The 13,043-nt window shown below is 44.8% G+C and overlaps 1 protein-coding gene across 2 annotated transcripts in view; it reads left to right on the top strand.

The window, feature by feature from the left end:
• LOC126536430 (cell adhesion molecule Dscam1-like) overlaps positions 1-13,043 on the top strand; it is a 200,195-nt gene that overhangs the window by 151,111 nt on the left and 36,041 nt on the right. The window lies entirely within an intron of this gene.

The raw sequence follows: 13,043 nt of genomic DNA, 5'->3' as shown, positions 1-13,043 counted from the left end.
CAACTATCAGGCCTGGTTTGGCTACATGCTCCTTCGTTTGTTTTTCGTATCTTTAAATATATGACAAAACTTCAACACGAATGAAGAACTTGTTTTCACAGGACCTAAGCTTATAATTCCCTTGCTAACGTTGTCGAGAAAACCAAGAGAAAATTGCCTAAACTGCGCAGCATTGACAGCAGTTTCTCTCATCTATATATAAGCATAATAGACTATGTTGAATTTTATGTGCAATGGAAGCGCGCGATGCCTCATAGAGAACAAACCGTAACATCAATAATGCCACTGGATTTCTTAAATAAAACCAGGCAAAGTTGAAAGCAGATGTCCGCAATGTTCTTTGCAATCGTCATCTACACCGTTGAATTCAAGACTCCTCCTTTGTCGCAGACACTCATTCGCTCCTTCTATTACACGCGTACGTGCCAGGGAAGGAATAGTAGCACGCATGTACATACTGACGCTTTCTGATCACGTCATTATTCGCTGACCCCTTCAGGGAACAGATGAACGGCATTGCCATGCGCGCATTTTAAGTGCGCACAAAAACGCATTTCGTAAAACACATGTGCAAACTGAACATAAAAGCATTTGTTAAGCGCTCTGCGTCAACTGTTTACGGACTGCTCATGGTGAAGCGTGGCGTAGGTAGAGAAGCTGTTGTGAGGCAGTGCAAACGCAGTCGGCTAGCACGCCGTTAACAAGGGTGTCGGCTACGAGAAGAACAGCTAATTTGATGTGCTTTCGGCCTACGGCCGACTAAGCGATCATAAAAATGGGAACCGAACGGCCCGATTTTTTTTCTTTAGTTAAGTGAAGCAAGCACACAATTAAGTCAGGGAGAACGTGGCAGAATGCAGCTGTTCGTTTTCATTCCTATGCAGAAATAATAAAGAAACGGGAAATTAAACTAGGCGGAAAGGATAGTTTGCCGCTTGCGGGAACCGAACACGCAAGTTCCGCATTACATTTTCCACGCTCTACCGACGAGCTAAGGCAGCGGCCGTCTTTCTGTACACATTATTGGGGACCTACCATGCGTGTACCCAGCACCTCCACCAAATGCAATGTGGGTGTTTGCCCAGCAGCATTTTATGTAGCTTAGCAGAGGTTAAAAAATTCAGTGGGAGCTATGGCGAAGCGGGAGAGCCAGCGCTGCTTGTCTTCTTCTTCTACTTTCACCAGCACTGTGGCCGCTGCCATCCGTGCAGTCGTATATATCTAGGCCTAGGAATGTTAGCCAGTGCCACTGCGGTCCACTGTGACGAATATTACACATCCTTTCAACGGCAGCCGTAGAGTATTACGCGAACTCATGAGCAGACTGCAGATCAATAAATCCTCGCATGCTACATTACGTCATCAAGCCTACCAAATTTGAGGCCCTGGAAATGCAATTCGCGAAAAGAAAGGGAAGAATATAGGTTTTTTTTTTTTTGTCGTCAGTTACAGTTGGACGAAGCCAACTGACAATGCAGTCACGGAAATCATGTGGTAAGCAATATAGTTTTTACGGGGGTCAAGAAATAATACAGAAAATGCAAATAAAAATGAGAACATTGAGATTCGCTGCGATACTGTGAAGAACTGATAAATGTGTCACTCTAAAATCGGAGCCACCAATGTAAATCCATAAGATTCGTTAACTTACCATCAGCTGCATGGAGTTTGCATAGAAACATCAATTGTACTTCACGTTTAAGGTAAGTCTGCTATCAAAGCGTGTCTTATGAGCAGTGGAATTCGCAAACTAAGGCCTTATTGGTATAAGTATTGAGAGACGCGAACAACCCGACTATCGGCAGCGTTCGATGATTGTGTAATTCCAAGCACAAATGAGGTGGACCACCTCATGCTTTGGATGCAGCTCGCGGACGTCCTCCTTAAAGGTGACAATCCCTGCTGCTTGTACTGCCCTTTAACTCTTTCAGACGCCAGTTTATCCTGTTGATTGAAAACTTGCTTTCATCACATCTCTTGCATCTGAAGCATCATAGAAAGTGTACAGCTGAAGAAAAGATGTAAGAGTGATCAATTGTTTAACGAGTTTTGTCAAGTTTACAAAATTTCGGCTCCATGCGGAAATTCACTACCGGTACATCAAATATGAAAACATACTATTTCGTGTTTTGAAAAGCACGAAAAGCACTTATCCAGCCACTTGTGAAAAACAGTGAAAGAAGTGAGCTAGCTACATACAACATACTGACACAGTGTAAGAACACCCGGCCGTCTACGTTCCCACTCATTTCGCTAAAACATTCTAGACATTATTCAACATTGCAGCACAGTTCCAATAGTAAGCGTTTCAAGATGCATGAAACACATTTTAAATATCATTACTTTCATCAGTGCTTTTGCTATTGATGCACTATCCTGCTGTGCACAATTGTGTAGACAGCGTCTCAAAGGGTTAAAGGCAGAGGGAAGAGTAAGTACAACAGTGATTACGAGAGTGAGGGTCACGGGAAGCCGCAAGGGTAACAGGGGCTCCACCTGCTGCCAATACAGCAGATTAGGATATTTAGATGTCCTCACAGAAGCTCCAGAAGGCAATCATGATTTAAAAGGGCGTGATATAATGTAAAAATGTGAACGCAGTAAAACACAACATAGTTTAATCGGGACAGGGAGAGGCTGCGTTGGGCAACGCTACACCTGGCTTACATATCACGAGGGGATCAGGCGAGCGGTGTTTGGAACATCGAGTGATCAGAATTATTTTCCGAAGAGGGCAGCGAACCATCTTCCCATCTTGTGCACCTGGCTCGTGTTATATGTGCTTCGTATGATCGGCACCTACCCGTGTGTGCAATAACTAGTGCAGGAAACAAAATACGTGTTCCCTGATAATTCGTTAGCCTGAAATGACCAGCACGTAATACCACTATAAATGCTTACGGATCCGGAACCTTTATCAATACCTATTTTGGGAAAATCGAAGACTGACCAAATGCGCCGACCGGTGTGAGCTATTAGAAAGCACGCTAAAGATGGGCGCCCCAGCTTTTTTTTCTGAACCGGCATTTACTGGTCGTGTCATGAGAGCGAAAGAATGGCAAATAAAATAAACAATTTTCGTAATGTATGAAGGTCGAGAGTGGCCTGAGGGAGCTAATGGAAGGAAGAAGCCAGGGCCATGGCTCAAGAGTGCGCGGCTGGCCTGTCCAAGTGGTCACCATTTGTCATCGCGGCACGTCTTCAGCCGTCGTTAGAGGGCGCCTCCACTAGCCCCCTCCATTCTCTAATGGCCGCACTTACCGAGATTTTCCTTCTTTTTTCTTTGCTAAAGTAGCCGTTGAAAGCTGTCGATGGGAAAGTGATGTGCCGTTAAACGCTTTGTCCGCGGCTGCGTTACTGCCGTTACGCCCAGATCGTTTATGACAAAGACAGCAATTTTCTTATATATATAGATATTTCTTTCTGTAACAATACTAGCCCGAAAGCACCTTCTTGTGTTTGGAAGCTTTCGCTGAGACATGAGTCAGTTGTGTCTTCTGAAATAACCGTAGAACACTGGCCTTGCGTGGCCACGGTTTCATAAGCATTTGCTTCGCTTACATTTCACAAATTTTGCTCCCTCAGCACTTGATATTTTATTGCTTCCGTTCATCATTGTGAAATCAAAATTAAGAATACGCAGCCAGGTCGGAATAAACGTTGGTAGTGAATATAAATGCTAAAGGTGCGCTGGAGCCTAACTCTGGACAGCAGACGCGAACAGGTATATGCCAAGAGAACAACTGTATTGAGGCTGGGTACCTACGGAGTCGCCATCTATCGGAAGCGCCTCTCTTGCGTAGTATGAGGGATGACGTGACACGCTTCTCATAGGTTTGGCTTACGGTGCTCAATAAAAACACCACGCGGCAGCCCTCCTGGACGTTTCTGCAGGTACTCTACAAACTAGCGAAGTTCTTGCTGTCAAAATAATAATCTTGCGCAAACTGAAAGCACAGAATCGTTTACAGACGCTATCTTGTTACCGAATAAGGTACAGTAAATGCCATTGCGCGCGGTCGCCGCGATGGAGTTCTCCCGAACCGGCTTCTTGCGTGAAAGGTAGGCAAACGCTGAGAGAAAACTATGTGAAATATGTTCTCATAGTGGGCTGTCTGTCTAACTGAATGGAGCATAACAGAATAAAGCCTCAATGCAGCAATCGCATTGGTTCGCAGCGACCGACTGCGCGTCTGCATGCTCGTTCGCGCACAATGTTTCGCTTTCACTGCGAGCGAGTTATCGCACCGTACCGTGAGCCTTAGGCTGCTGAATATGAGCATATGGCAGTACACAAGCAACCATTGTTGCGTGGACGCTGTCAGAACTGTTACAAAATAATTTCGTGATAGAGACTTCGATGCCTGCGGCGACTGTGATGTGCCGTCGCGACGATTCAATGTTTTCTTTTTTTTCTACATTCCTTTTCTCAAGTTGCATCGCACTGTATCGGTCTTCTCGTCGTGCGATTCCCCGCTGCTTCGTTTTTTGTAATCAAGTACATTGAATTCATACTTGACCATGTGCCATGCCTTTCTTTTTTAATGTTTTTTTTACCGCTCCCTTTCCATTCCAGTGAACTTGCCAGAATCTAGTATCAACAAGTTCATAGACCAAATAATTTGAAATAAAGCGTCATGACATTAGCCGGACAGCGGGCGCGGGCAAGCGTCTCAGTGCCCAATTTTGGCTACTGACCGAACATCGCAGTCGCGATGCCGGAGCAGAAATCTTCCTCGCGTCTATGCCTGCTGCATACCCCAATGGTAGCCGATGGCTGTTTTCCGGTTCTATGTTTCGCAAGCCAAGCTTCACGCAGGTTCTTGTCCTGCGGCTACGTGTGAATAAGGCTGGCACCGGGCTGCATTGCGTACGTCCGGCGCTGCGGCACCGAGCAGTAGCCTACCATGCTGCAGGCCTCCAAAATCAGCCACTAGCTATTATAGTACTTTCAAATGCTGTCAACAGATACCCAAGGCGAGAAAACCTAACCACTTAAACAGAACAGCAGCGGAGGCGGGACTTTCGTTTTCAGTTCGCTTCGGCGCTCCCGAAGCAGCCGACGCGGCCGCTTGTCCACGTGATCCATCGTGACACGTCACGCCGACGGTGGCGCCAGCTTTACAAGTGTTCGAGCTCGCCCCCAATATTAATATTATGGGGTTTTACGTGCCAAAACCACTCTCTGATTATGAGGCACGCCGTAATGGAGGACTCCGGAAATTTCGACCACTTGCGGTTCCTTAACGTGCACCTAAATCTAAGTACACGGGTGTTTTCGCATTTCGCCCCCCTCGAAATGCGGCCGCCTTGACCGGGATTCGATCCCGCGACCTCGTGCTCAGCAGCCCAACACCATAGCCACTGAGCAACCACGGCCGGTGCCCACAATATTGCACAGGAACGTATTATATTACGTTTGCATATGTCGTTAGCCGTAATAAAAATGCGAAGTTTCCTGCCGTTCTTTGAACCTCTACGAAAAATTGACATCGAGCTCGGGCAGTCCCACACTGGTTCCTGCCACCGGAAAGTTACTTCCCTTTGCCTTCGTTCGACGGCAAAGGGACGAAATTCACTTATTGCAAGCGAATGAGGGAATAAACTTTATCCCCTATAGTAAGGTGTATTTGTCTAAATGCAAGGGTAACGGTTGGTAAAATCAAACAATACCCTCTAGATTTTATAATCAATCGATTGTAAACTGTCGTACCTCTTTCCAGGGGCCTTCAGGGTATTGTTTATTATACAGTAGTGTCCCATAAGGATTGGAGGAGTCGTTAGGCCGTTGGCCTGGGGTAAATTGAGCCAATATACGAGGGGGATGCACGTCTCAATTTTTTTTTGTGTGTATATACTTTTGACACCAGGGCATTTGCAGAGTAAAAGTTGCACTGTCGGCAGTCATCTTGTATTGCATACGTGCTTCGCAGTTGACAATGGTCGCAGTCGTGACATGTGCTGCCTTTGCGTCGTTTTCTTTAGAAACAGCTGCCTTTTCCCTGAGAACCGACTTCCACAAGCCACCTTGTGTTTGAAGCGCACAACACCCTTCAGTGTATCTCAGCGTGCCTAGCTTTTATTATATTACGAGCGGTGCTACAGCAACTAAATTCTTGAAGTTTTCTGCTTTGAGGAATTCAAGTGAACGAAGACGACGAAAATCATGGTGCCTGTGATAGACGCCACAATGGTGTGCCCGTAGCAAATATCACAGCAAAACGCAAGCGCCCATATGCGTATAAGCCTTCGCTAGTCAGGAAATGATTGTTAGTGCACTGCGTTTTACCAGTGGTCAAGTATACATGCAATCGATAGCGTAAAGAAGCTTACGACACGTTGGTTTGGCGTATCAGCTCCAGCTCTTCTTTGCACGGTCATGCGGAACATAAATAAATGAAACATTTCATTGATTGAACATTCTAATGCGAGTACCAATTATCAGCTCTTGGGTACGTGCTGATGCCATCGGAAACAAGGTCTCCCCTAAGAAGCTGCAACCGGCCAACATTGGGCCGCAATTCATTAAAAAAACACAAAAAAAACGTGGTACCATTAAGAGCTCAGCTCAAGAAGAATGCTGTAGTGAAACACCCTCTTCGGTGGCTAACTTACCCTATTGTCGATTCGCGTACCGCGCCATTAATTTACGGCCGCTGGCTGCTTCGATGCGCACTTTTTTGATGGCTGTGTTGTGGTGTAGCCCCATTGCGATTGTGTTTAATGTATTCTTAATAAATCTTCTTTTTTCTTTCTCTCTTCGTCTCTCTCTCTAGCGTAGACAGTGTCTTTCGCCCTCATACCACACTCAGATAGCGTAGACGCCTGGGAGTGGCAGGTGATAGACTGTGACATATCCTTTGTAGAGGTCACAAAGCACGCACCTGACCTCGAAATCGCTATGCATTTCCGGGAACTCTAATCGAAGTAATTCTGCAGCGAATTCTACACAGACGCGTCAAAATCACATTCTGGCGTATCTTTTGCTGCAGTTGGTCCCTCATTTTCTGAATTTGACGTATTGAATCCTTTAACAAGTACCTTCACTGCAGAAGCCTATGCAGTACTGTCTGCAGTAAAACACATAAATAAATTAAAACGCGACAGAGCAGTAGTATTTACAGACTTGTTAAGTCTTATAAAAGCGTTATTTTCCTTACAAAAGCATACAAATCCTGTTTTCATTGAACTTTACTCGCTCTTATGCAATATTTATATATCACATAGATACGTAGTAATATGCTGGGTGCCTGGCCATAGGGGCATCGAGGGTAATGTGCTAGCTGACAAAATGGCCACATCACTCACATCACTAACCACTTTCTCCTGCGGCTGCTGTCCCTGACACAGATCTGAGGCCTTTCTTAAGAAGGAAATTGCGACAACACTGGCCGCGCATGTGGAATGCAGAAACAAATAATAAACTGCACCTTATAAAGCCACAGTTAGGTTTTTGGCCCTCCCCAACAAAATCTCGGCGAACTGATGTCTTATTCTGTCGCCTCAGAATAGGGCGCACATGTGGTACCCACAATTTTATGCTTACTGGAAATGAACCGCCGAGCTGTGCTGGATGTGGTGAGATGCTGACCGTCCTCCACGTCCTCTTGGAGTGTCGGAAAGCCGAATCTGAAAGAAAGAAACATTTCCCACTTGCATACCGTTATCACATCCCTCTACAACCGGCTATCTTTCTTGGTAAGGAACCGCTCTTTAACACCAAGGCAGTCCTCAACTTCTTAAATGATGTCATTCTGCACGTTATAGGCCATTAAATTCGTAGAGCATCCTCGCTCCAGAGGATGCCGCTGCGATAATTGTTTTGCATAGCACATGCCTCCAGGCCCTTGTGTTTCAAGGGCTTCAAGGAGGCAGTAGTGCTCTGGCATATCTTATAACCTGATGTATTTTTACCTGTCGTATCATTCTTTTTAAATGCATCTTAATGTTCATAGTACACGTCATACCTCATCGCCATAATCTTATTATACAGATTTTACGCACTTTAGAGCGATCATTTTTAAGGCCCCTTTACAGCCACGTCACACCATCTTCATAGAACTCATAATTACACTGCGAACTCATTACCACGGACATGGCGCTCTTTGGTCATACTTGGCCCTTGCGCCATAAAACATCAAATATCAATCAATTAGACGCTTTCTTTCCCTCTCTAATAACGTACCTTAGCTTGCAATCGCCACCGTTAATTGTGGAGAACTCTTATCAATCACCCATCTGCGGTGTAGTGTACGCTCTTGCCGCACAACAGGGCAAACGCTTTTACCACTACTACTGTCACGTTTTATTATTCACTTCCCTGAAGAGACATAAGAGGTGCTACAGGCAAAGCGTCGTATCGTTTACGTTCTCGTGCCGGCAAAACCTGCGTTGAGTAATTTTACTTGAAACGCAAGTTACGATGAGAAAAACGTGGCGAGCCCAGCTCTAGTCACAGTTTCAAGGTGCAACGTGTGTTCAGTGAATGCTTGGCATCCTTAAGCGAAGTATAGAAAGAAGGAAAATATGTTGCGGCCATACGGTGAATGTTTCATATCGCAAATGCATTACAGGGTCGCGCAGGTTGCAGCTACCACTATACGTCAATGTCTAAATTCGATGTATGTTCCGTGCTCTAGCGCAAAGTGCGCCCTAATTTTTTTATATTGTTCATCAGACAAATCAAATGAGCGTTCCCGCCGTGAATGCATTTGCAAAGGAACAGGAAAATGAACTTCACATTTTTTCGCGTGTTTAAAAAAATCTACATCTAACATCCGCTCTATCCGTCTACGGTAAAGCTATTTTTTGGTTATGGGCGCTAACGCTTGCCAGCTTTGTACTCTTAAAATGCTGTCTGACTTGTAAAACAACAACGTTATCAATGTTTCATGACTCGAAACCAGTAGAAATTCTAAAAAAATTTTACCGCCTTTTAGGTTAATAAAAGAAAAATTGCTGCGCCGTGCAACCTTTATTCGTATGTCGATCAACTGTCTTTACTTTGTTTTCCCCAGCTATGTTTTGCGTTCTATTACCTCTAGCGTTTCCCATTTTCCGAGCCGGTGTTTCTTAGCTGTGCGTTTGGCACAGCAAGCAGTCTTCACGCATTACCGGCGAAAAACTCTATGCAGGCACTTTAGGGCGCTCCATTGCTTTATTTCAAAGCAAAGGAAAGATAGCAAGCATCCGCTAGAAGGGCACCGCTATATTTGCCACAGGCGCATGTCGGCCTTCCATTTCGCAAATGCAATGAGGAATCACAAAGAAAGCGAATATAGGGCGGCGCGGCTTCGAAAGGGGAGCCGAGATGATCAACAGTGGTTCTAGCCAACACAACCCGCAAGTGTGCATGCGCAGTTGAAGTAAGAAGAACAGGAAATCTGCTGGAGCTAAAGCGTGATAATAACGTTGGCAGCAGCGGTAATACGCTTTCGGGGGGGAGAAGTTCTACGGGCGGAAATGCAAATCTGCTCATTGTTCTTGCTTCAGTTCTGCGCGTAGTGGAGATGCGTTTTTTTTTTCTGAAGCGAAAAACAAGGCAAGGAAACGCTTGCAAAGAGCGACGGAACTAAATTTATCTTGAGGTGCCGGCGTAAACTTCGCGTGAAATGTGTCGCGGTAGTGGCGCACCCGGCAAATGCAAATTGCGAGCGTCGGTGTTTGGTGTACAAATGCACCATCGGCGTACTTTTGTTTCAGGCTCTTGGGCGCTTTGACATTTAGCGGCATAACCACGGCTTGGCACGCCAAGTCGCACCGTATGATTTGATATGCTCGAGGCCTCTGCGCTTTATGTTGAGTTATTTTCTTCTTCTCTAGCTCACGCTTCCCTCAAGTTACCGCAGGGTTAGATTTGATTTTGAAGCGCTTACTGAAAGCGTAAACAGCACGCGTCGCTGAAGAGATTGATTTCTTTTGACTCCAATTTTCAATGTGTTTTTTGTTGTGTCCTGTCTCACGCGACAAGTATATTTTCGGTCTTTTGAGTCACAAAGCAGGAAATGTTCCGTGCTTCCTTCTCATCAACGTGGATTTAACTGGCCGTACGTTTCTCATCTCGGTGATTCTCAGCATTACAACGCGGCCCCTCGTTACGAGGCACAGAACAAATCAATGAGGACAAGTGGCTCTCCGCTATCAAGAGCCCCGATGCCGGGGCGCAACTATGGGCTGTCCAGAGGGCCTACAATGCGGCGGTCGGGCATGGCCTGACTGTCCCAACGTGGGAGCGGCCCTCAGCGCGCTGAGTCGCGTACGTCAGGACCTTATTAAAGTTTTGCACCCATCCATCCAACGCGGCCTTGTTACCTAGTTTTCAGGTTGTAATTACTCTCGCAACAATGAAGGGTGCGCGAATACAAAGACCCCAGATTGCTTCAATGGGTGAGTCACTATCGTTTGTGCAACATGAGTCATGCGACACCGGTATCGCGTGACTATACTTCCCAAGAAAGCCACTCAGATCTCATCTGTTGAGAACTACTTCTGTACACATTCGGTCGGTTGTACGGCTGGAATTGCAAACTCTCGCGAAGGGCAGCGTCGGAGCTATACTTGGCGCATTCATTGACTTTAAGCTGTTGCGTCAGTGGAATTGTCTTCCTCAGTGCATGATATTATTGCCTTAGTAATTGTACGGATGCTCGTGGCGTTCTGCTGGCGCCGCCATCGGTGCCGCTGTGCCGTGCCGGTGCGACAGCGCATGCGTGGCCTGCAAGCACACTGTTGGAGGTCACATGGTCTGCTGAGTGTCAGACACAGCGCAGCCCAAATAGGTGATAGGAGCCGCAGCACGGTATGTTTTCTTTGGGACAAGTACGTACGCTCCCCGCTGCCGGTGATACTTTTCACGCCAGCTTTGTGAGCACGATCGCTTGTAGTCATCGAGTGAAATTTGTTCGTGTGCTTCTTTGGGTGCCCGACATCACGCATGTTTAGGTGGTAAGCTAACGTTTACTGCAAAACCTGCTTCTCATGAACATACGAGTGATACTTCCTGTAATATTCTAATACTTTGCTATAGCTGTGACTGCTTGACAACTGCGACTTTTTTTCGGACATTCAGATCATCCCATGAAGTTGTTCTCAACACACAGGTGTAACACAAGGAAGCAAACGTGTCAGCCTCATATTCAGCGCTATGACGGGCTGCTACCTAATGCGGGGTTACCTAATGTACCCTTTCCCCAACCATTTCATTCTACCGCTGGGCTTCAAGGAATCAGAAGTGCAGTAGTATTTATTTAGTTACCCTCAGGGCCTTTCGGCAGTAAAGGGGGGAGTGGGTTATGCAAGAGATAGGGAGGAAATATATTGCGAGCTTACACACAATATTTGCTAATTACACAATATTAGCTGAAATTTTGGTAAATACAGCAATACGACATGGCACTACGTAAGTAACATAAAAAACGACAACCAACATCAGTTCGTACAAGTGTTTTCTTTTATACAGTGGTAGCTAGTGCTTTTCGAAAATTTTCATTGTTATTAATGGAAACAATATCAGAGGGAAGTTCATTCCATTCTTTTGCCGCGCATGGCAAAAATGAGTGTAAGAAATATTTCGTATTACATATAGAAATTCTACTTGCAGCACAAGGCTACAACGCCTTGCATATGTTTGTTGAGAAACGAAGTTTGGAGAGGGTTGAACAATGGTGATGCCAGCTAGCGTTTCTGTTATTGGCATTTTTTACAGTATACTTCTCCTGCTTTTAACATGCTTTTTTAGTTTATAAAATCGTTGTTCGAACATTATAAAATCGAACATTATAAAATAATGTTCGTTTTCTTTTCTATATCATGCCTCGTTCAATGTTTCAATACGGCGATTGGGAGCGCTTTTCGCAGCCGAGCAACAACAATCCAATGCCTGGTGTTTGCGTTAATATGCTGCAAGAATGCGAAACAAAAATTATCAGTCGAGTATATTTACCCCAGAAAATGCTACAGATGCAGCTTTCTGTTACTGCTGAATTATCGCAGCTAGAAGTCTTTTATGCTTTCGATGGTCTCAAGCAATAATAAGTTGAAAGCAAGAATGTAGGTCGGGGTATTCCTTGCTGTCAACTCGCAAGCATTAGCCCAGGTTTTGTCAGATAGGCATATTGCACCGGGCTTCTCTTGTTTTCAACCTATACAAAACATTCAAAAATCGCCTATCCCAGTAGCACCTCGAGCGGGATTACTCACAAAGGCAGTCAGAACTTGCACGACAAAATAAAATGCATTTTTTATTGCTTAAAAAATCATTCATTAAGTTTTGGATAATTGCTTTACGACACAAAATATATTGACGAATTGAAGCCTGTGAGTTCGCAATGTGTATCCACTTGCAATGAACTCTCAGAATTACAGTAGTTTGATAACATTAAGGGTGCATGGATAGCTGACCTAGGTATTTAGCTACAACTGTCTCTATAGCTTTGCAGATTTTGAACCAACGTAGTCGAAATTTTTCAGACTGTTTGTAATAAACACGTTCCATTAGTGTGATATGTTCGGTACAAAAGCACATAATACATCTTCAAATATTTAAACTATGTTTTCATGCTCTTTTCTTGTTTGAAGGCTTATGTCTGAAAATTTTTATGTAGGCAAAGAGCTCCAAATATTTCTTATACTTTGATATGCGCTGTGCTTTGCTTTTAACCAAAATGATGACGGCAGCTTTGACCATTGTATACCAAAGACTAATATCTTAAGCCATTTTCTTAGGCAATGCTGGCAATGAAAATCGAATTTGTGAGAGGAATATATTTATTTGGTTCAGTAAGCCTCACAAGCATTCAAGAACAATGCAGAAGAATCCCTATTTTGATAGCACAGTGGTTACAGAGACAATGTTTCTTTTGTCAGAGAAACAGTGTTTTGAGAAAACTTGGTTTGAATTTTTACTTTCTGAGAAGTTGGCCTAAAACGCTCCTGAGGCGCTGTCTTAGCGTGTGTTTTTTTTTTCGGAATGCCTTTTAGCACCCTTTCTTCGATTCGCCTTAATCTTGCTCCCTTTCTTGCTTTAGGCTGGGGTCCGAAAGTCT

This window comes from Dermacentor andersoni, chromosome 4, assembly GCF_023375885.2.
Source record: "Dermacentor andersoni chromosome 4, qqDerAnde1_hic_scaffold, whole genome shotgun sequence".
NCBI lineage: Eukaryota > Metazoa > Arthropoda > Arachnida > Ixodida > Ixodidae > Dermacentor > Dermacentor andersoni.
This window is presented reverse-complemented; position numbering and strand designations above follow the sequence as displayed.